The sequence below is a fragment of the Carettochelys insculpta genome, chromosome 13 (genome assembly GCF_033958435.1).
Source record: "Carettochelys insculpta isolate YL-2023 chromosome 13, ASM3395843v1, whole genome shotgun sequence".
Classification (NCBI taxonomy): domain Eukaryota; kingdom Metazoa; phylum Chordata; order Testudines; family Carettochelyidae; genus Carettochelys; species Carettochelys insculpta.
The window spans coordinates 8,632,284-8,655,207 of record NC_134149.1 but is presented as its reverse complement, the minus strand read 5'-3'; the positions used below and the strand labels follow the sequence as shown (position 1 = coordinate 8,655,207).

General features: G+C 42.5%; 2 long non-coding RNA genes across 4 annotated transcripts in view; both read left to right on the top strand.

Annotated features, from left to right (window-relative positions):
• Nucleotides 1-8,195: 8,195 nt before the first annotated feature.
• Nucleotides 8,196-14,592, top strand: LOC142020242 (uncharacterized). Of its 2 annotated transcripts, none has more exons than XR_012647319.1 (3): nt 8,196-8,298; nt 11,328-11,492; nt 14,405-14,592. It is a non-coding gene; the product is annotated as an uncharacterized LOC142020242 (long non-coding RNA). The 2 variants fall into 2 exon arrangements; XR_012647320.1 differs by having other exon boundaries at nt 8,200-8,298; nt 11,333-11,492.
• A 6,947-nt stretch (nt 14,593-21,539) lies between these two features.
• Nucleotides 21,540-22,924, top strand: part of LOC142020337 (uncharacterized) — a 47,494-nt gene continuing 46,109 nt past the window's right edge. For both annotated transcript variants that reach the window (XR_012647369.1, XR_012647370.1), the window contains exon 1: nt 21,540-22,334. This is a non-coding gene — a long non-coding RNA (uncharacterized LOC142020337). The remainder of the gene's footprint in view (nt 22,335-22,924) is intronic.

Genomic DNA, 22,924 nt, shown 5'->3' with positions numbered 1-22,924 from the left:
CACAGGTTCTTGTAGATGTAGCCTTTGTCATCTGCTGAAGGAATTGGTTATATTTGTTCCAAATTTTGGCAAAACAGCTCATACTAGCAACCATTTGCCTTCTGTATTGTTTTGCTTTCATGTAGTTGTTCAGATTGTTAATGGTGCTAAAGTGTCTTGTTGGCCATATCATATATCTTATGGTAATTATGAAATGAATTAGCATGACAAAATATGCAAAGGAATTATATGGAACTTGTTATTGACATCAATTTTAAGTCAGAAGTTGTCAGAGTTTCTAACTGCTAGATGCTCCGTTGCTCTTTCCTCATTTACATAAGTTTTTCATCTCTGACTCCTTTGACTTCAGTGTAGTTTATGTTTGTCTGACTGACAGAAGAATCACACTTACTAATTGTTATAATAATCCATTCTACACATGCCAGAATGCAGACACTCTGCCTCCAACAGTGGAATATATTTGGAATATCCAACTATGAATGTACAGAAAGCTGCATACATATCAACAGTTTATTTTACTGTCTATAGCCCTTGGCATGTTGTAGAGAGTAAATGGAACAAAATGGACATGGTGGATAATTCAAAGTAAATCATCATCCTTTGAAAATGCAATCCTGTCAGGCAATTGTAGTCTGTGTAACTGAATGGAATTGCCATAAGATTTTCTTAAAAACAGAAAGCCGGGTGACTGGAGGAGGCGGGAGGGGAAAATGGGGATTTTAAAAGCTACAACCTGCTACAACCTATTTGTGCCAGACGGTAATAGCTTGATCTTAGGTAGAGCTCGGTAGAGAAAGGAACCTCCTGGTCAGAGAAAATTTTGCGGATTCAGAATTTGGTTTTACTTGAAAGAAAAAGTAAAACCTTTGAACTCCGCCATAAAAGGCAACAGAGCTTTGGTGGCTTGGCATGGGTGACTGCAGTTATTGACTGTGAGGCAGTCGAGCTGGTGGGCTCTGAAGGCCCTGGGAATCCAGCTAGTGAGGAACTGCAAACCTGGGAGCAAAGACTCCTAGGCCCGTCCTATTCCCCATCAGCTCCACAGAAAACCAGTCAGGTTTCTGACTAAGCTTCCCCTGGGACATTGTTGAACTCAAACTGCCTCAGAAAAAAAATTCTTAATGCTGCTTGACAACCAGTGCTGATCTCGGTTTTTGTAGACATGGTGACGGGCACCCCAGAGAAGGACAGGCAGTAATGCAGGGACCTTGCTGGGAAAGAACAGCTTTTGAGTTCAACCAATGTTCCAAAAGACCACACTTGTGGAAGATGCCTGAGCATTATACTGAGCCAGTGCATTTCCTGTGTATCTCAGTGCCATGTCACATCGTGTTGGTGCAGCTAGCTGGAAACAGAGTTGAGGCAGCTACGCAAGTCACTTAAGGCTAGATAATTTAATACCATCCTACATTTTAGAATGGAATGGTGTCTCTAGTAGTCATAAGAACTATATAACACAGGGATAACTGAAAGTGGCTGTCTGAATCTTGGTGCTGTGTTCCAGAGCAATATCCAAGTACAATGTAAGCCAACATCATGACAGAGACCATACTATTAATTCTACACACACATCTCCTAGAACTGGAAGGGACCTCTGGAGGTCATCTCATCCAGTCCCTACCCTCTTAGCAGGGCCAAGCACCATCCCTGATATCTATTTGACCCAGTCCCTAAATGGTCTCCTCAAGAATTGAGCTTGCAACCCTGGGTTTAGCAGGCCAATGCTCAAAACACTGAGTTATCCCTCCCCCACAAACTCATTAGCAGATTTGTGAAAGGAAAGCTGCAGTTTGGCATTGGATGTTGAAGACTTTGAACTCAATGGTCCTGAGTGACTATAATGAAGGAACTTCAAACATCCCTTTCTTCTCCAGACTGAGACATTAAGCTCCCCCTCCCCTGACTTCCTTTATTATTTCAATTTCATGATGCTCACAGTAAGGGAAATTTCAGAAGTTCACAGGTTTTGGCTAGAAAAGAGGCTGGCAAAATGAGGTAGTTGGGTGAAAATGGAGCCAGATTTCTATTTGGCATTTCACTAGCTGGACAGAGGTTTGGCTGAGCTTGCCAGTTGGCTTTTAAGAGTCACTTAATGTTTCTGAGACTATGATGATGGCGGAAAAATGATGTCAAAGAAAAAAATAAGATTAATCCACTCCGTTCAGCCAAAGGCGAATGAGTGATAAAACAAAGCAGAGAGAACAAATGTTGATGAAGTTTTATACATGACTCACACACCTGATGATGAAGTCAATCTAAAACATACACCTGCATTTTCTGTTAAAAGAGTGAATTAAATGACATGTTGGATGACTCATGGTGAATCTTTTAAAGTCAGTGGCAACTTTACAACTTTTAGATTATAAATATGAATCCAGACCACATTACTGACATTTACAATCTGCTCTTAGTTTGGTGTTCTGTATGAAAAGTTGTTCCAGTCCATTTCTTAGCTGACAGGCATATCCAAAGGCCACCTACACTCCATGGATCTAACACAATGTGCACTAGAAGGTATTCTTGTAACAGAGTAAACATTGAGGCTAAGATGGGACTTTGTAATGGAAACTAAGTGATCTTTTCATCATTAATAAGTAGTGGCGATATGAAATATGAGATTTAGAATGTTGAGGATGATTCAATTCAGTTAATTAAATAAATTTATTCCCTAGGGCTGTGTCTACACATGTCCCTCCCTTTCAGAAGGGGTATGTAAATGACACAGATCTGAACTTTTAATGAGTCGCTGATATGAATACTCAGAGCCTTGTTAGCATAATGGCAGCCAGTCATGCTTCAAAAGAGCTGCTTTCAAAATGCAAACTAGCCAGGTAGATACAGGCATCTCAGAATAAACCCCAGATTTCTAAATTCCTTTATTCCTGATTCCCATTTTGGGTAAGGGAATTTTGAAGTCTGGGATTTATTTCGAAGCACCTGTGTCTATGCAGCCAGTTTGCATTTCAAAAAAAGCACTTTCAAAGCTTGACTGGCTGCCATTATGCTAATGAGGTGTTGAATATTCATATAAGGATCTCATTAACCAGTTCTGATCTGCATCATTTACATTCCCCTTCCGAAAGAGAAGGACGTGTAGACACAGCCTAGACTGTCAGTTCAGGATTTTAGCTAGCAAGCAAATTTATTTACATATTTTTGAGAAACTAACTTTGAATTAGTTTTTATTCATGGTTAAAGTACCATCTGAATAATACATGGAGAATGAATGAAATGTTTTTCATGGTAAGTAACCCACTACACATCATGCAAATTCCTGATCAAAAGAGTCTTCCTAAAATAGTAATGCTCATTCTATTTGTCTTTGCCTTGATTTGGGTTATTTTTGTGTGCCCGAGTGCTCCAAGGGTTAGACACTTACCACGTTTTCACTACTTTCTATTACTGTACATATTGCAATATTCTCAGTTTTGTTTGTCAGACCTAGCCTGACACTTACAAGGAGGATTATTTTATTAAGTTGAACTACGTCCCCCAAGACATTGTGTATGCTACTTCTGTAGACCTTTTACCTTTCCATTTCGTAAAGTTCTTCTGAAGCATCATGAACTAAAATCTGATAAGCACATCAGTACAGTTCAAATTATTAAAGAGAGCACAAAAGTGTGTAGTTTAACAGGTAAACGACATCAATGGCAGCTTATGTGAACAGCACATTACATCAGGGCTTTCTTTATAAATTTGCCCACCCAAAGGGCTTGAGAAATGAGTTCTCAAGTATATTTGAATGTCTATATTTGAAAGAATCTCTGTTTCCCTTCCTGAAATAAATGTGCCTTGCATAAAACAGTAGTTGACATCCTGCTACTGTATAAAGAAGTAAATGGAAGGCACGTATTTCAACCTAGTTAAAAGTAAAGTTTACTTTTGCTTTGAATCTACTTCAGACTGGAAGCACTATTTTATTATTTCAAAAGTAGAATATTGGTTTGTTTACTTTACATGGGAAAACATTATATTCCTATTATGAAAGAGATCCAGTGAAGGAATGCAAACGTGCACATTTCACTGAATTTCCTATATATTTATGTCAAATATGTTGAATGTTGTACTTCTTTAAAATTATATGCATATATATATGTTTCTAATGAAGGCACACATAAGGGTCACAACAATCCACCTCCCTGGCCTTTTGTGAAAATTAAGTAAAGGAGGTAGTTGAAATTAATGCACATTTAATTAGACATGGGCAAAACTCTTTTTAATGTGGGGCTGCTTCAGAAAGGGATAGTTCATTGCTGGAAGTGTCAGTGTAAGCAAATCAATATTTCATTATTGTACAAACTGCAAAAATTAAAGTTGCATCTGTTTCAGCAAGGAAGCTAATATACAAAACCACTAAGGAGCTGCAGTTAGTGCAGTGTCTTTATCTTACATTGGAGGTTGTTTAGTAAACGCTAGTGAGACCACTTTATGGGTGTGTCTACACTTGCATTCCTCTTTCGAAAGAGGCATGCAAATGAGGGAAATCAAAAATGCAAATGCGGTGCATATTTACATACCTGGCATCTTATTTGCATATTTTTCTTTTGAAAAAGCTTCTTTCGAAAGAAGAAAAGCAGTGAAGACATTGCTCTTTCAAAAGTAAACCCCATCTTCAAAAGAATCCTTTTTCCCATAAAAAAGGGAAGAAGGGTTTTTTTGAAGATGGGGTTTACTTTGAAAGAGTAGTGTCTGCACTGCTTTTCTTCTTTCAAAAGAAGCTCTTTTGAAAGAAGAATATTCAAATGAGATGCCAGATATGTACATCTGCACCCCATTTTCGATTTCCCTCATTTGCATTCCTCTTTCGAAAGAGGAATGCAAGTGTAGACACACCCTATTTGTCTGTCGATCAAAAAAAATGATTTTTCCTCCTTTTCCCCATATTCCATTAAGGTTCTTTTGAGTGTTATGTTGTTTGTATTCTGACCCACCCTAGCTCCTACTTTTATCTATACTATATAAAGTCTCTTCAACACTGAGTTGAATTAGCAAGTCAATCCTGGAGCTGGCCAGGAATTTTTCAAAAAAAGTAATTTTGGTGTATTTGTCAGTTTGTTGAGATCTAAACTGTCAGAGGGAAAGGATCCGTTTGGATAAATTTCCAATTAAACATTCAAACATATACAAATTACGATACAAGATTCCAGTTTTTGAACTATTTTTGGTTCAAAATGTAAGATATAGTTTTAAAACCCCAAACTGCAATCAAGCCTGCATCAAGCCAGTGCCATGTGTGGACTTGCATCAAGGATCATCTTTGAGTGTGCACAAAAGGAAGAGAAAAATGTAGTTTGAATGCTTTCAAAACAGATGTTGGCAACTTACGATGGTGAAGAGGAAGTTTGAAGTGAAACTTTGACAAAGGAGACCAGGAAAATGTATTAAGATCAAACAGAATGAGATGGATCCTAGTGCTCTGGCCCCATGCAGCAGGTAAAGCAGAAGAAACTGTAGACACCATAGTCCATGCCAGATACTGGTAGTGAATAGATTAAAATGCTGCAGAAAGAGATTATTCACATGACCCACTGTACTGAGGAGCAGGAGGTATTGTGAAAACAATGTTCTACATATATTGTGCATAAGTTATTTCCTGAGAGCCTGCAAATCTCTCATGAAACTTTTACCAGCCAAAAAATAAAATCTGTCGTGCAACACTTTGTGATGATGAATGATAAAAAATTGCATTATATTTTATCATCTACCCACCACAAAAAATACTCTCTTCATGGTACTGTACAAGTAGACATTTGCCAGACTAAATTCTGATGATTCTGTTTCAGCATTACCATGTATTTTTCTGTTGCAATAACTTCCTTGTGAGTTAGTCCATTGCTTATAGCAAGATATACTGGCTGGAAATTGAAATTGGGCAAATTCAGACTTAAAATAAAACAAAGTTGTTGACAGCAAAGATAATTAACCATTGGACCAAGGGTTGTGGTGGATTCTCCAACACCACCAATTTTTAAATCAAGATTGGATATTTTTTCTAGGAGGTACACCCTACCTTGAATAGGAAATAATTCAGGAACATCCTATGGCTGGTGTTGTACAGGACGTTCAAGTGGATGATCACAATGGTCTTTTCTAGGTTTTTAGTATGGGAACCTTTAGCAAAGTGTTTTCAGGAATGAAGCACAAGAAAGAGAACTACTAGAGCAGGAAACAGCTTTGTAGAAGAGCATTATGGATATTCACTCGAATTTTTAGAGGATGTTTCTTTGACCAAGCTTACATTCCTTAGTGTTCACTTTATCTGCAGTAGAGTTTTATGGCCCTGAAATGCATAGAAGTTAATTTCAAAATCACCTGCACAATTGTTTTTAGTTTATAAATGCTGCATCCCAATGCTACTTCTAAAACATCCATTATCTCTGGGGCCTAAAGGTGTTTTGGAATGTGGACCCAGCTGAAGTGTCCTACAAATCTAAGCATCCCTAGAACTTTGTGTGGTTTGAAATCTAAATTTAAACACTTCTTAGAAAAAGAGAATGTGTATGAGTCTGTTTGATATAATGTCCAATGAAATGTTTTTAGTCTTTCTTGCTGCTAAAGACGAAACTCTCAAAATGCTAAAATTAAAATTTATTGCATTTGATCTGTTGAACAACATGCAGCAACTAGTGAATGTTGGATCATTGCTGTGATTTTCTGGTTTCCGGCACCATAAAGTCAATGATATTGGGTAAAGATAACTGTCAGAATGTGAATCTTCTGGGTAATACAGTTTAAATCCCCAGTTATTTGTCTTAGGCTATGTCTAGATTATGCAATTTGTCAATAGAAGTTTTTGTTGGAAGATATCTTCCAACAAAACTTCTGTTGACAGATCGCAGCCAAACTGCCAAGTGGATCACAAGAGTGATACTCTCTGTCACCAGTTAGCAGTCGAACTGCTCATCCGATTTCTCAACAGAATGGCCAACCAGAAGCACAGAAGACAGGGCTGCCTGGGTCCTGGAAGTCCTATCTGTTGACAGACGGCCCCCGAGCATATCCAGACTGGCTTTCTGTTGACAGTTCTCTATCGACAGAGGTGTTATGCCTCCTGGGGAGCAGGATAAGGCTGTCAACAAAAGTGGTGCATTCTGTCAATGTGACGTCAACAGAACACCTTGGAAATCAGGAAGCTCCCAGGGTTTTGTTGACAAAACACCATTTTTGTTGATAGAACCCTCTTGTGTAGATATAGCCTTTGAGATTTTGAAATTCTGGAATCGGTCCATAGGGTTTTCTGGGAGGCTGAGGAAAGAACATCTAAAATATGCTAAAAAAATAGCTTTCAAAACTACAATGATTTTAACAAAATACTTCCCTATATTGATATCTAAATGTGGCATTATTATATTGGTACCTAAATGTGGCATCACCAAAAGACACATGTCTCATTGTTGATGAGGTCTCCTTGTACACTGAATAGTAGCCAGAGGATGCTGCTGGTGAATGTCTTTGTTGTGAGCAAACAAATTAAAATGAAGGGAAAAAAAGACATCTTTTCAAAAAAATCTACTTTTTGTGTGCATATCCAGGACTTGGTTTTGAACCAGCTTTGTGTTGTTTTTCACATGTAAGTATCAGTTCCTCCCCAGAAATCACACAATGAATTCCAGATATTAGGTTGGTTTATATAAAGTGCTACTACTATCTTGACTAGATTTCTCTTGTGAGATGAAAAGTGTCTTAGGAGACTATTTGTAAAATGCAAGCCAGTACTCAACACAAAATATCCAAACTGCTCAGCACATCTTCAGCTTCTTTAAGTAACAAAGAAAAACATTCCTTCCTGAAAAGACTAGATGATGAGCAGAATGTGTCAGATAAAATACAACCTAACCAGGAAGAAGCTTTATTCAGAACTGCAACTGATTGATCAGTCAAGTTAGGGAAAAAAAAAGACCAAACCAAGCCTGTGGTTAACTTCTCCTCTCTCTCCCAGTTGGGTTCCTGTAGTACAGAGTATTTTCTTCAGTGGTAAATTTTCAACTTTCATAACCAAGTTGCGAACTGGGATTGGCCTGGAATTTGTCACGTGTATTACAAAAGCAAAGAGAATTTTCTTGGTTAAAATATAAAGAAAAAAGCATGATTGCAATTTTTTGTAAAATCTGCCGTGATTTAAAATTCTGACTTTTCTCTAATTTTAAGTTGTTTTACTCTCAATTAAAAATGATTTGTGATTTCCTCTTCAGGTTTCCCAGGTCATTGTATCTCCTTGAAAATTCATGTACTGGGTGTCTTCAAAGAATCCTAGAAACCTAGATTGTAAGCCAGAAAAGATGTCAATCATATGTTGTGAGTATATTTTTGTGAGCAAGCTGCCTTCTGTTGTTTTCAGTGATGGTAAGGGTCCAGTCTTTCCTCCACTGATGTCAATGGGAGCAGGTTTGGGAACTAATTATATTTGTGAGCATTTTACTCTTGGCTGGTGAAAGTGAATTCCTACACCTCCAATTTAGCTGAGATTTCCCTTTGGCTCAAACACTAAAGGGGACCCAAAAGTTGGAAAGTATCAGGAATAAGAACAATAACAGAGAAAATAGTGTTCTAGTTTATTTAAAGGAATACATCAGCTGATATCTGGTATCTCACTGTCCTCTCAAAAATTGTATTAGCGTGAAAGAACTTTGAAGATGTATTACAAAATAGGAAACAATTTTAAAAATATTTAAAATCATAAACATTATTGCTTTGCAGTACATGTTGAACCTCTCCAGTCTGGAACTCTCTTGTCTGGCATCATCTGTAATCCAGCATGATTTTAGTTAGCTGGATGACCACTTACGGGTGTGGCCAAGTTTCCTGTGGTCCCATAACATTTATTTCCAGCCAGCAGTGCTGGATCTCAGTATTCAGTGCTGTTATTTAACTCTAATTTACCCCTAAATATCTTCTAAGAGCCCAGTAAGCAGTGGAAGTGTTCATAATGCTACTAGAAAATATTGACTTCCTGTGGTTAAGCAGATTCTCTCATCTGGCACTCTTAAGGTCCTCAGGGTGCCTTGATGAGAATGATTCAATCTGTACTCCTTTTTGAATGCCCCATGGTTGTCTTAAGGACAATTTGAAATGTATTTAAAAAAAAAAGATGGGAGACCAGTGAGATCAGTACAAAAATAGATTAATTAGATAAGAGATTAAGGGTGATTATATGAACAGAATAATGAAGTGTAAAGTTTGGAACCAGGCCAATTATACACATGGGAGAACTTAAACTATGGGCCAATTTTGAAGTTCAGACCTGCTGCAAAACATGGAGAGGTATTCTAATAGCGTGAAGACTAATTGCTCACATGGGACATTTCTGTTTACAAACTTGTTTGGTTTTACTAGTTAAGAACAATAGAAGATTATCCAGAGATCTTTAGAGCATTGCAGAAGTTCTACTTGATGTTGACCAAAAATAACATCTTTATTTATTTCAAACTAATTGTTGCAATGGCCATGTCTACACTAGCCCCAAACTTCAAAATGGCCACGCAAATGGCCATTTCGAAGTTTACTAATGAAGCACTGAAATGCATATTCAGTGCTTCATTAGCATGCGGGCGGCCACGGCGCTCCGAAATTGACGTGGCTTGCCACCACACAGCTCATCCCGATGGGGCTCCTTTTCGAAAGGACACCGCCTACTTCGAAGTCCCCTTATTCCCGTCTGCTCATGGGAATAAGGGGACTTCGAAGTAGGCGAGGTCCTTTCAAAAAGGAGCCCTGTCGGGACGAGCCGCGCGGCGGTGAGCCGCATCTATATCTAAGTGCCGCGGCCGCCCGCATGCTAATGAAGCGCTGAATATGCATTTCAGCGCTTCATTAGTAAATTTCGAAATGGCCATTTGCGTGGCCATTTGGAAGTTTTGGGCTAGTGTAGACGTAGCCAATAGGTTTAGAATAAAGCCTTCCTAAAACCAGTTGGAAACATCTTTGTTTCAGTGTAAGTCATTTAAATATAGCAGTTTTATATAATAGGTTACCCATTCTTTTCAGTACATTAAAGTTATTTTAATGTGATCTGCACCTCTCTGATGATATCTGTAAACCAAGGTGAATAAAGCTACTCTTTGGGGGACAGAAGATGTGTCTAAATCAGACTAAACTACTTAGGAATTGAAAAGTTTGCAATTCCTCTTAAAGCCTAAATTTACTATAGTTTGGACTTGACAATTCTGAAGGGAATTTCGAATCAAGGTCAGTAAAACCACGAGAGTATCACGTGTCTAAACTGGAATGAGCAGTTGGGGAACTGAAAGAGTATATTACAAAGACACATGAATTGTTGAGTGACTCAAAGGACTAAGAGTGGAAATCATTAATCGAAAGGGGAGGTTTCTGACTTAGAGTTTAAATAGGTCCTTCCAAAACCAAAAATGTAAGCCTTCTGTTCATTCGTTTGTTCTTGTGGGCCGGACTACAAAACAATTAATGATAAAGGCCAACATCTTTAGCACCCACCCTACTGAAGTACACAATGGCATGGCACAATGGGAAATATTTTAAAGAAAACACCTACCAGTCCATTATTTGTGTATTTATTTTAATTTCCTCTTTGTCTAACTGAAAACCCTGTCACACATAAATGAGGTCATAATAAGGAACATCAAACTGAAATTAAAACAAGTGGCTGGGGGAAAAATTTTGAATGAGTGATGAGAAGATAAATAGCAAGCAAAGCTGCCGCAAGAAACCTAGTAAAACCTACTGAGGCAGTTCTTCAGAGGGAAAGCAACAGGAAACATTTATATGACAATTAACATTAAAATTGCCCAGGTATAAGAAAGTTTTGTGCTCTGGAATTAGCTATAACAGGAAGACAAAGAATGCTCTTTGACATGCAATAACTGTTCAAACAGTTTTCTACATTAATCTTCTGTGTCAGTCAGTTCCTGGATGCTGTATCTCCAGAGAAACCCTCTGCAGCAGGAAGATACACGCTCACAAGGAAAACTACAACACAGAAAGGAACAGAACAGAGAGAGGGAAATAACTCCAAAAAACACATTCAGTCAATGCAAATAAAGCAGAAAATAACAGGGGAAACTCAGGCCCCAGTTTCAACACAGAGGTTATTAAGAAGCATTTTGACATGCTTTTGAGAGAGGGGCTGCTATGAAGGGTAGGAAAAATATTCAGTATGATAGCTTACCAATTTTTAATTAAGCTGAGAGAGACAGACACAGGGAGCCTCCTATTTTAAAGATTATTTGCAATACATCTCCCATGTCCTTTACATTTCTTCTCCTGGCCACAAAAAATATCACATAGAATTTAGTGTACTTTACAAATCCCAAAGTTAAAATATTTCTTTTTTTTTTTTTTTATTCTGAAAGGACAGCTATGTTAAATGCTAAGCAGCAACCCTGGATCAACTTATCCATGTACATCCTCAACTGAGTGCAACATGCCTGATGAAAGAAGTACGTTCATTTCCACATATTAAATTCCTGAATCCAATGATGGCGCATCCAAAGTCAGAATTGGGTCTGTATGTATAGGTAGGTATAGCACTATGCAATGGCACGTGGGGGTTGCTGTATGTAAGCAGCACAAGGTCAGCAGTGCACGCACATGCTTTTTGAAAATTTGGTTCCACAACTCTAACACTTGCCTACTGAGCATGGTACTTCTGTATTTTATGGCAAGATACATTGATCTTTCTCCCTGCATCTTGACAAAATCTGTTCCACAAAAATAACTTCTGAGCGTATTACTGAAAAGGTTAGTCTTAAATTGCTGAGGGCCACAGAGTGATCTTATATCAGTAGATAACAAAGACCTTCTAAAAACACTGGTAGATGTAGCAGCTATGACTTGCTCTTTCCTAAGGTGGAGAAGAATCCATCCAGGGAAGTGAAATTCTGAGGTTCCCTTTGCAGATGTCTCCTATTTTAACCTAGGGGAAGGAGGCAAAGAAAGGCTACTAAGGTTTGTACTGTATTCCCCTGCCCACAGGATAAGCAGTGGAACCACTGGAAGTTAGAGCTGTTCATGCAAAGGCCTTCGCCACAGCATGGCCTGAGAGGCAGATGGTACCATGCTTTCAGTACTCTCCAATTAGTACTAGACCCCTACAGGGCGTTCAGTAGTACAGAGGATATACCTGAAGAAGATAACAGAGATACAATCAGTGTTCTCTTTCATGAGACTTCCATGTGAGTTTGTCTTAGGAGACAACCTCTTGAGGTTCCTACTATCTCACAGAGTAAGGCCTTGGGGCCACAAATTATCCCTGTAAGGCCATTTGCTTACATCTTATCCAATTATATGATGGAGGTTTTTTGTTATTCTCTGTTGTTTATACAAATTACTTTTATTTCTGGTAAAAAGAATTTTCTTTTGATGAAACAGTTGATAATTGCATTGCTGTTTTGTGTCTGTGACGAATAATTCTATGATTTCAGAGAAAAAATTAGGCAATTACTTAACGTCTCTCCAGTTATGCAAGTATTTAAGTACGTTCCTGTAAGTGGCCTGGAATCTGATTTCTGGTGCAAGTGCTTGAAGAAATCAGATTTAGACCTTCTTAGTATTCAAACATTTATGTTGAAAACTCACTTTATACAAACATTAGTGATACAGGACATATGTCCAATGGATAGTAAGGAAAAGAAAAGGAAAACAAAGATGGACAAAGGTAATTCTCTCAAATCTGTGAAGAAATATTTCGCACTAGTTTCCCATCACTAACATTGTTAATGCATAGCAGAGACTGCTATCATTTTTGGCGTTGGGACTATGGATGAGAAAAAGTCCATTAAAATAGTCTGAAAATGTAGTGAGAAAGAGCTTGTGTCTAACACTTCAATTGGATGGCAATGTAATAGGAAAAATTCACAGCAACTAAATGTGGGTTCATACACTTGTTTGCAGAATACTCTACAGCTGTGATTGGCACCTTTGATTAGTGAGTGGGCCCCAGGACAGGCCCTCCTTCTTCTCAGTGTAATCAACAAGACAGTCTCCTGGGACAGGGTAGATTTGATAATGGGTTGTGCCAATTGAATTGTAGCAGCACTCGGAATGGATGCAGAAGGAGTGCATGGCTCTCACAGTCAATGTTGTGTGGAATCAGCATGTACCTCACTTCACATGTACCTCACTTGCTTTATGTGTGTGTCACTTTAGTAATATTGGTAGAAAAAAAAGGTGACTGAGACCAATAGACTCTGGCAACCCTGCACATGAACAAAGGTAAACAAAATGTCTTGTGGGCTACACATAGGACCCCAATGCAGGCCATGGGCAAGCTGCTGCCCATGTTGCCTGTGGACTGCAGGTTGCCCACCACTGTTCTACAGTTTCCATTTTTTGACCTCTGGCTTTACTTTCAAAACTTTCAGAAAACTAGTAGTGCTGGTGACATTTTGTTCATGAGGGCAATAAGGTCCTATAATTCATCTTTGTCCCCCTTTGATAATAGCTTTTCCATTAAGGCAGGGCATTAACTTCTGTGTTTAGTAGCGTGAAGCTGCATGATGATGTTTTCTAGAGTGGACAGGGAGTTTCAAGATGAGATCTATTGCTCTCCTTCTCAAAGTTAGTGGTTATAGCATGTGCTCCTGCTTTCTTCATTTCTGTTCCCTGTCATATTTTACTGTAGACATTAATTCACACTTTGAAAGCAGCCTTCACTCACCCCCATACTCCTGATATGAGCCTATGTCTAATGAATATGAATGAAATGAAAAGCAATCACTCATAACTTAAAATAATTATTATAAAGCCTGATAGAAGTGGGTAGGTTTATATAAAACACACTGAAGAATATTTTGAAAACTTTCTTTGTAATTCTTTGAATAACAGATGTCAAAATGAGCGGCAATCATTTATCTGAAAAAGGGAAAGTGCATTAAATTAGAAGAATAAAAATCATACATGAGAAGCAAATACTTAAATTCTTATAATTAAATTTCATACAACACTGTGCATATGAATGGAATTGGTTGAATTATTCATGAATTATTCATTCTGCATAATTCATTGTCCCAGTTTAGACCTTTTTTTCAAGGCATGTCATGGTCTTTATGTATATATTTGTTGACTACAACTATTCAAACATTTAATGTAGCTCTGCTATGAAAAATTACCTCGACAAAACTGTACCATGAAAGTCCATGATCTGTCCCAATGATTCAGTAGTAAGTCTCCTTTTATAAGTAAAATATGTTAATCTCTTTCCTCATGTGCATCATCATTAGTAATTAGAAAAACTGGGAGACTCAATAACAGCATATCCACAAGTTACCCTTGTGCAAAGCTATTGACAGTCAGGTGGAACAGAATAGATTGGAAAGAAATGTGAAAGGAAGAGTCAAAGTAGACACTATGATGAATTGGTAGTGGAACACTTATCACATTAAAGACTGTTGGAAACATACAACTAGCTCCCTTTAAATATTTTTTCTAGTAAGAAAATTACTTCAATTTCCACTGGAATGGAAACCAATGGAAAGAATGCAGTCCATGTGGATATGACCTGAAGATGAAGATAGTTTCTCTGTTAAGCTGTTGTCCACAAGCAGGATACAGAAACCTCAAAGGGAAAACTGGAATGTCTGAGTCAAAAAGAACAAGCAATTGAATCAACTGGTTGTATAAAATAGTACTGTGAATAAAAATATATCAAGTGAAGTATTTTATAAATGGTTATAAAGTTCTGAACTTGATGGTCATTATGGCTATGTCTACACAGCATCATTATTCCTGAATAGACTATTCCAGAATAATTTATTTGGATATAGCACAGCTACACACTAAATGCATTATGAAATAGCGCTTAGCTATTTCAAAATAGAGCGTCAACATACTTCAGAACCCATTTGAAAATAGAGCCATTGGGCTCACTATGGCTTGTTTTGAAATAGTCATTCCCTGTCTACATATCCCTCATTTTGAAATACTTATTTTGAAATAGACAGTATTCCTTGTACAATGAGGTTGACCAATTTCAAAATAAGACAGCCACTATTTCAAAGTTATTTAGAAATAGTGGTTGCGTAGTATAGACACTAGTGCTGTAACCACACTAGTTCATAGAATCACAGAATCATAGGGCTGGAAGGGACCTCAGGAGGTCATCTAGTCCAGCCCCCTGCTTCAAGCAGGATGAACCCCTACTAAGTCATCCCAGCCAGGACCTTGTCCAGCTGGGACTTAAAAACCTCAAGGGACGGAGAATCCACCACCTCTCTAGGCACCGCATTCCAATGCTTCACCACCCGCCTGGTGAAGAAGTTTTTCCTAATATCTAACCCACACCTTTCCCTCTTCAACTTCTGACCATTACTCCTTGTTATGCCATCTGACACCACTGAGAACAGTTTCTCACCCTCCTTTTTGGAGCTCCCCTTCAGGAAGTTGAAGGCTGCTATTAAATCACCTCTAAGTCTTCTTTTCTGTAAACTAAACAAGCCCAAATCCTTTAGCCCATCCTCATAGGTCTTGTGCTCCAGACCCTTAATCATTTTTGTTGCCCTTCATTGAACCTGCTCCAGCAAATCCGCATCCTTTTTATACTGGGGGGCCCAAAACTGGACACAATACTCCAGATGTGGCCTCACCAGTGCCGAATAAAGAGGAATAACTACTTTACTAGATCTGCTTGAAATGCTCCTCCTAATGCACCCCAGTATGCTGTTAGCTTTCTTGGCTACAAAGGCACACTGTGTACTCATATCCAGCCTTTCATCCACCATAACCTCTAGGTCACTTTCCATTGTACTGCTGCTGAGCCAGTCAGTCCCCAACCTGTAACAATGTTTGGGATTCTTCTGCCCCAGGTGCAGGAGATGGAGCATGTTAATGAGGGATTTTGGAAAATGCTAATGAGGTGTTGACATGAATATGTAGTGCCTTATCAGCATAATGGTGACCAGGTGTGATTCTAAAGTGCTGCTTTCGGAACACCGCCAACTGTGTATACAGGAGAAGTTCAAAAGAACCCCCATGACTTTGAAAGCCCCTTCCTCCTATTTGGTTTCCAAAAGGAGGGGGCTAATGTGGCCACATCCTAGGACAGTTATTTTGAAATAGTGGCTGCTATTTCAAAATAATGTTACTGTGTAGACATACCCATATAAGGGTTATATGTAAATGATGTTTATGAGGTTATGTATTTGCAGAGTAGTGGCCATGTTTTGTGATACAACATTCAGCTCCATCTCACAGCAAGGAGAGGTTGTATCCCCAGTAGGCAAGACTACCTCCATGCACCTAGCACTGGACAGCCCAAGAAAAGCCAAATGATGGCCATTATGGTTATAGGGAAAACAGTGAGACATCCCAATTAGAATTTTCCACCCTAAATGGCACTGAGCCACCATGCCAGGAGAATAGGGGTGGGAGAGAAAGTCTTTTAAAAAGAAGCTTGACATTGAATGCTCTATCTAGAAACTGAAGGGCAGCATCTAGACATGAAGCTGTCCATAAAACCTTAGCTCCCCTGTCTCTACCAAGTTCACAGGAAGACTGTTCAGAGGACATAGGTAACATATATTAGAAAATGAAATTTAATTACTGTAGATATGTAAAGTTTAATTTTGGTGTATCTTGTGCTCACTTTCCCATACTATTTCATCTTAGAATCTGATTTTTCTATTAAATATATTATTTCACTATACTTTTACCTCAAGCAGGTCTCTGATAGGCAAACTGTATGAAGTCTGTCAGAACAGTAGCCATGTTAGTCTGTAGTGTCACAAAAAACAAGCAGTCCTGTAGCACCTTAAAGACTAAAGATTTATTTATTAGGTTACCATAAGGATAGTTGGGTAACCATATTAGACCTTTCAGAAAAAAAGACACTTCTGAGAGGGATTGTATACACATTAAACTCATTTCCAGCAGCCACGGGACTGGGAGGTTGCTGAATCTTCAAACATTCTGGGTAATAGAAAGCTAGACCTAACAATGCATAACACTAAAGAAAAATAAGATTAGGTATTAAGAAACAAATGTATGCAGAGTACTTTATTTACCAACAACAGTAGTATTGTACGCTGTAAACTCATACTGTGTTTGATATATTTACTGGAATTTTTTTCACTATACTGTAGTTATGGCAAACATAACTAAAATTTACTTATGGTTAAAATGCTGGTTATTTGAGAGAATCTCTGGAATGCCTGAGATCAAAGAGTTTTCTCTTTATTAGTATGTACCATTTCATGTTGTATTAATGTACTATATATGCTTTAGCACATTAATACAATGTGAGTTGGTAGATAATAATACATTGCCTCCCATGGGTGTCCTCTTTTTTCATATGGCTACCCTAGGTAGCTCATTATTTTTCATAGGTAAGACCCACTTTATTCATATGTATGAAGTGTGTGTCCCAATATGAGCTGACAGCAGGAAATAAGTTTCATTCCTGTTGGGGGTAATGAATTACAGAGGAAATGTGGACTCCCACAGGAAGTCTAAGGGCTCAACACCTCTGAAAATCAGCTCCTTTATTGTACAACACTGCAGTTTTTCTAGTACACTAAAGTCATGTCTACACATGCCTGCTACTTGGAAGTAGCCGCGCCAACTTCGAAATAGTGCCCGCCGCGTCTACACAGGGCAAGCGCTATTTCGAAGTTGACATCGACATAAGGCGGTGAGACATCGAAGTCGCTATCCCCATCAGGAGATGGGAATAGCGCCGTCAAAGTAGGGCACGTGTAGCCGATCCACGTCCCGCAACATCGAAAGAGCGGCGTCCGCCATGGCGGCCATCAGCTGAGGGGTTGAGAGACGCTCTCTCCAGTCCCTGAGCTCTATGGTCACCACGTGCAGCGGCCCCTTAAAGCTCCCCGCCCCCTGCCTTCCTGTGCAGGAAGCTGAGAGCGCGTGCAGGCAGCAGCATCGCCACGCAGCTAGCCTGAACACCTCCCTGCAGCCCCAAGACACCCTCCCGCTGTGATGGCCGCCCGCCAGCCCCCCAAGCACCACCAGGGCACCCACCCCAAGGGGAGCCAGGGCTCCCAGCCTGGGAAAAGGCAGCGGGGCCCCTCCTGGATAGAGGCCGAGATCCGGGACCTGCTGGGGCTCTGGAGCGAGGAGGAGGTGCTCCAGATAATGGGGAGCAAGAGGCGGAAAGTGGATACGTTCGCTCGGCTGGCCGAGGGCCTGGCCGCCCGGGGTCACCCTGCCCGCACTCCTGACCACGTCAGGAGTAAGGTTAAGGAGCTGTGGCAGGGTTATGCCCGGGCCCGGGATGCGGTCAGCAGATCTGGGGCCGCCCCCGCCACTTGCCCCTTTTACAGGGAGCTCAGGTCCATCCTGGGCCCCTGGTACACCTCCTCCCCGCCAGCCACTCTTGACACATCAGCCGACGAGCCCCAGCAGGCCCCGGAGGCGGAGTCCACCCCGGAGGCAAGCCCCGCACCCCAGGGGCCCCCCAAGGAGCCCACCCCTGGGATGCCCAAGGAGGAGGAGGGAGAATCCTCTTCCAGCGATCGGGGGCTCCACATAATCCTGCCATCCTGGAGCTCCAGCAGGGCATCCGCCCAGAGGGTGTCCCCTGACCATGGGAGCACACCGTCAGGTATGTACCCCCCCGGTGCACACCCCCGGGGTTGAGGGGCAGGGACCAGAGGCATGACCAGGGCCCCCCACATGCCCAGATGACCATGGCCCCAAGGACATCAGTGGTATGTCCCTCAGAAGAGTGCATCATCTCCTGCCCCCCCCAGCAGAACAGTGCCATGCCCTGTCCCTGGGGATGGGGGGAGTGGAACCTAGGGTCCCCCGAGGGGCAGGGGGTGGAACACCCATCATCATCAGCAGCATCTCCCGGGGAAGGAGATGGGGAACCAGCAGCAGAGGGGTGGGGGGACAAGGACCACGGGTCAGGTCCCACACTAACAGCTGTCTCCACTCTTCTTTCCCCCCTGTGTTCTGCAGCTGCACCGTCGGAGGGTCCGGAGAGCGCCGGCGAGGTCTCAGTGGTCCCGGAGAGCCCACCAGGGCCATCCCAGCAGGCCAGTCCCTCGGCGGAGCACCGACCAGCCCCAGGGCGGGGCCGACAGCAGAGCCACCACCATCCGAGGACGGCGATGGACCCCAGCTGCTCGCGACCCTCCGGCATCAGCTGGAGGTGTCGGAGCGGTGCCTGCGGGTGGACGAGAGGCGCCTGCAACTGCAGGAGCGGGCACTGGCCTGGCGCCAGGAGGCATGGGGGGCCTTTATGTGCACTTTTGAGCACATAGCGGACTACCTGGCCCCCAATGCCACGCCGCCCGCCGCTCTGCCCACCCTACCCGCCCTGCCCGCCGCCGTCCCACTGCCGTCCCACCGCCATCCGCCAACCCGGAGCCTTCTGCTGAGGGGGAACCTGGGGCCTGCTGACACCCGCCGGCCATACCTGCCAGTTCGCCCGGACCCCAGCCAGCCTCGTCCAGGGCTGAGGCCGAGGAGAGGGTCGCGCCCGCCAACCCCGGGCGCCGGACAGTAGATGGGTGCAGGGCCCAGGGCGTGGCCCCCCTCTCCCCCTTTGTACATATCCCCCATCATATATTTGTTGTATATAGTTTGTGTTACACCCCTGTTCTTTTATGGCACCTGCCCCCCATGTAAATAGTTTCCCCCTTTTGTTCTTACTATATATATATATAGTTAGTATTAATATAAGAGAATTCACTGCTTTTTTTTTTTGGTTTCAAAAACAACAGCTCCATTTTTATTTGCAAGAAAAGTGTGGGGAGGGTGTGCTCTTGGGTGCTCTGTGGTGTGGGCATGGGGGCAGGGAGTGTTGTGGAGGATGGGGGGTTGCAGTGGGGGGGCCTGCCAGTGTTCACCCCGCGGCCTAGTCGAAATGGGCCCGCAGGGCCTCCCGGACCCGGATCCCCTCAGGGTCCACCTGGTGACTGGGGGCAGCGGGTGGCTGCATGTCAGCCCTGCCAGCCTCCACAGCCCAGCCCTGAAAGAATGACTTCCCCTTGCTCTCGACCAGGTTGTGGAGTGCACTGCATGCGCCCACAATCTGGGGGATGTTGGTGGGGCCTGCATCAAGGCGGGTGAGGAGACACCTCCAGCGCCCCTTGAGGCGGCCAAAAGTGTGCTCAACCACCTGGCACGCATGGTTCAGGCGCGTGTTGAAGCTCTCCTGGCTGGCTGACAGATGGCCAGTGTAAGGGTGCATGAGCCAGGGCCGGAGGGGGTACGTCGCGTCTGCGATGACGCAGAGGGGCATGGTGGTGTCCCCCACAGGGATCTCCCGCTGGGGGATGTAGGTCCCCGCCTCCAGCCGGCGGCACAGGCCCAAATTCCTGAACACCCGGGCGTTGTGGGTGCTGCCAGGCCACCCAACATAAATGTCCAGGAAGCGGCCCCATCTGTCCACCAAGGCCTGGAGGACCACAGAATGGTAGCCCTTCCTGTTCAGGAAGCATCCTCCGCTGTATTCCGGGGCACGGATGGGGATATGGGTCCCATCCAGAGCCCCAAAGCAATTTGGGAAGCCCAGGCTGGCAAACCCCACAATGGCAGCATCCAGGTCCCCAAGCCGAACAAGCCTGTGGAGGAGCAGGGCATTGATGGCGTGGATGACCTGCAGGGGAAGGACATGGGAGAGCACCTGTGAGGGGTGTGCAGGGTGTGTCTGACCCTCCCTCCCCGGGGTCCCTCCCCCCCAGGTTCCCTCCCCCCCCAGGGCTCCCCCCTCCCCCGTGGGTTCTCTTACCTCCATGAGGACAGCCCTGACAGTGGCCTTGCCCACGCCAAACTGCTGCCCCACGGACCGGTAGCTGTCTGGAGTGGCCAGCTTCCAGACAGCGATGCCGACCCGTTTCTCAATGCTGAGGGCATGCCGCATGAAGGCATCCTGGTGCCTCAGTGTGGGGGTGAGCCACTGGCAGAGCTCCAGGAATGTCTTCCGGCTCATGCGAGAGTTCTGGAGCCAGTGGTCGTTGTCCCACTCGCCAAGCACCAGCCGCTCCCACCAGTCAGTGCTCATGGGGTAGCTCCACAGCCGGCGGCATGTGTGGCGGGGTGGGTGGTGGAGGACAGCAGGGTCTGGGGCTGCTTCCTCCTTCCCCGCGGACAGCTCCTCTTCTGTGAATAAAAGGTGGTCAGCTGCCTCTTGCATAGCATTGAGCAGGGCAAGCACTGCTCCTGCAGGGGTGGCTGTGTGGACCTCTGGCTGCTGCTGCTGCTGCTGCTGCTGCTGCTGCTGGGAGTCCATACTGCTTCGACAAGGTGTGCGTGCCTGTGGCTCTGCAGACCACATGCTGTGCAGGCTGAGTGTGTCTGAGAAGGGCCCTTTAAGGGAGCGGCTAGCTGTTGCCCCGGAAGTGCTAGTCCACCCTGTGACCCTGTCTGCAGCTGTTCCTGGCACCCTTATTTTGATGTGTGCCACTTTGGCGTGTAGACGCTCCCCTGCAGTGCCTACTCCGATGTGTTGCTGCCCAACATTGATGTTGAACATCGACGGTACCAGCCCTGGAGGACGTGTAGATGCTATTTCTATGTAGCATACAAGTGTAGATGTAGCTTAAGTGATATATTCATTACATGGAGATGGATAAATTCATCCCATGACTGAAAGTAGATAGGCAAAAAAATCTATAGGTTTGTTTTTCTCTCCCTGCTACTCTCCCGATCAGTGGTCTTCAATTTCCAAAGCAAATAAAATTATTTTTGCAAGAAGAAAAGGAGAAATCATGATCAAGGAAGATGTTACTTATCTCTGTGCAGTGACCAGCATCCTTGATGTCTCAGACAGTAATGATTTCACTTTTTGTAGCTATGAATCAGGTCGGAAAAGCTCTGCTAATGCCAAATTACGTGTTTTTCTATTATAAGCAGACATCTTTGCCAGTTTCAGAATCTCCTTCTCCATCCCAGCCCTCAGGGCTTTCTCTGTAGGCATATTTCCTCCTCTGTGGAGTTTCTGAGGTTCGGCTGCTTGTCTGGGGATTGCTGTTACTGTTCTGTTTCATCTCAATCTGCTCTTCTTCCTGTCTAAATCTGTCTGGGAGAATTGTTTGTCTCTCCTCAAATGTTCTGGTCACTGAGTCTTTCTTTTTGCACATGAAACATAGTATTTTACTTTGCATGAATCTCCTGGATCTTCGTGTTTTAGCAAAGACTAAATGGGCTTCATGTTGTTTTCTTTTTCTTCAGTGTTAACTCTGCTAGATTCTTATATGTGGGCAGTCTATTAACCGAATTAATAAATATTAAGGTGCTGTCTGATTTTTATTTCATTGACAGGTCTTTCACATGGGATATAAAGACTTACTCTTTCCCCTCGGGGCTGAAGAAAAAGTCTTTGGGTCCAATCCTGCTCTCAAGGAAGTAGATCGAGTTTGTACGCTGAGTTTGAAGGAGCAGGATTGGGTATTTTTTGTGTATGATTCATTCTTTCTACACCAATAATTCATTTAACAAAATGTTAAATGTCTTTGCCTAAGTTAAATGTCTTTGCCTAAGTCAGTTTACAGTTATTAAAAAAATCCCTGAAATAAAATGATTTATGGATGTTAATAGTAGTATAATTCAAGCAAGTGAGAGAAAATAAATAAGGGAGGGCTTAAGTAAAAGATGAAGTATATAAGCAATAATAGAGATAGGACATATATTTATTGAGAAGAGAATAGCTGAAATATCTTTCAACAGTCTTAGAATTAAGCCAACAGAATTATTTTCTTCTCTCTCACCTGTTCCTTCAGGTTCTCTCATTACTCTCATGATACCCTTTCCTCCCCTGTCCCATTGGCCTAAAAGTTAATTTTAATTTTAAATCTCTTCCTTTTAAATCTCTTCTTAGTTTTAAATCCCTTCCTTGGATTGCAAAATAAGTGTTATTACTAGTTACTGTAATCTATTGCTACTTACTGCTTACTCATTCAGTGCCAAATATTTGCACAGCCCTGTAGAAATAAAGGGAAGACACTCACCTCGCCTTGGAGAATTTAGGTAACCCACTATAAAGTATGTA